Below are 1,463 nucleotides of genomic sequence, written 5' to 3'. Positions count from 1 at the left end.
CTCTCTCTCTCTCTCTCTCTCTCTCTCTTTCCCCCCCTTCCCCCCCAGTGCAGGGCTTTCTGCTGCCACCCAATCGTATGACGTCATCCAGCTCTCTCCCCTGCCTCATTCTGTGCACCAAAAACCTTCCCATGCTGCCCCATTCCCCAGGGCAGGGGTCTGAGTTTGACTTGCCCCCGTGCAGGGATTTCAGCTGCCCCCCAACCCCGCGGTGACAGCAAATTGCCCCCTAAGATCCCTTAGAAACCCTGCTCCCCCCTGCCCTGCTCCTGCGCACGGGTTTAAAGCCATGGCTAAGTCACTTGAGTGTGTGATGAGACTCCCCGGAGCCGGTACGAAAGCCCCAGCCCCAGCCCCTGGGGTCACGATTTCTCCTGAGTTTTTGTGGGGTAAGCTCCCAAGGATCATGGGCAGAAAGAAACGTGTGTCCGAGGGCCCCGCGTGTCCCCAGACCAGAAGCAAAGGGAAAGGAACCTCAGCTTGGTCCTTTAAAACACAAAGTCTTGTCATTTTAAAAGCCTAATCAATGAGATCAGGCTAACGATATGGAGAAATTAGGGTTGGAAGCCTTGGCAGTTTCATTAGGTTACTACACACGAGGCACTCGAATTAATCTACTGCGCATTAAGTAGCTCGTGTAGACATGCCCACTTTCAACTTCAGGTTTTTCATGCCGCACTGTGTGGCAAGGGAAGGGTTGTTGGTTTACAAGCAGCACCTTGGATGAGAATTTTCTTTTTTTTAAACAGAGAAGCACTTGCATGTGTCACGGGTTTGATTAAAAAGTCGCAGCCCATTTGAATTTTGCACCGAATGGAGGCCAGCAAGGTTATCCAAGAGCCGCGTCTACTCACGGTTTGTCTTGCTCCAATTTCTGTTACATTATAATTCTTATGTGAGCACGGACAAATGATCTCCTCTCTTGCCTTCACCTCTCCATACGCACCACTGCAAACGATGATGCTTCCTGTCTCCCAGCTTTTTTCTTTCATGTTCAGGCTGCAAAGTCTTTAATGCTGCTCGCCATCAGAGCGGCACAAATAATGGGCTTTTTCATGTTGTTGGCAGCTTTGAAAGCGTGGGGAAAATATTATTTCATGGCTGCCTAAAAATGATTGTTTGACTTTTGGCAAATTGGTGAGTAAACTGGAAGTTTTTGTGTCTGATCAGGCTCATCTTTACATTTCTTGGAATGCTTTTATAACATAATCAAGGAGATTTTCAGAGCAAGGTCTGGGGGGAAAATCACCACCAAAAAAATCCAAAGCCTTTATGTTGAAAATGTCTTCCCTCCCCTCCCCCACCCCCGGAAATTTAATATTAGGGCTTTTTCTCCCAAGTGGTCACTTAAGTAAAATGAACAGGAATTTCTAATTTGCTGATACCAAGTCTGCCGTTCAGGTGATTTGTGTGCAGTATTTCTCCTGGCAATACTTCCACTATGTGATTTACATCTTCCAAGT

This window comes from Gavialis gangeticus, unplaced genomic scaffold (genome assembly GCF_001723915.1).
Source record: "Gavialis gangeticus isolate Ggan-Ray unplaced genomic scaffold, GavGan_comp1, whole genome shotgun sequence".
Lineage (NCBI taxonomy): Eukaryota > Metazoa > Chordata > Crocodylia > Gavialidae > Gavialis > Gavialis gangeticus.
Note: the sequence above shows the minus strand (reverse complement) of the source record.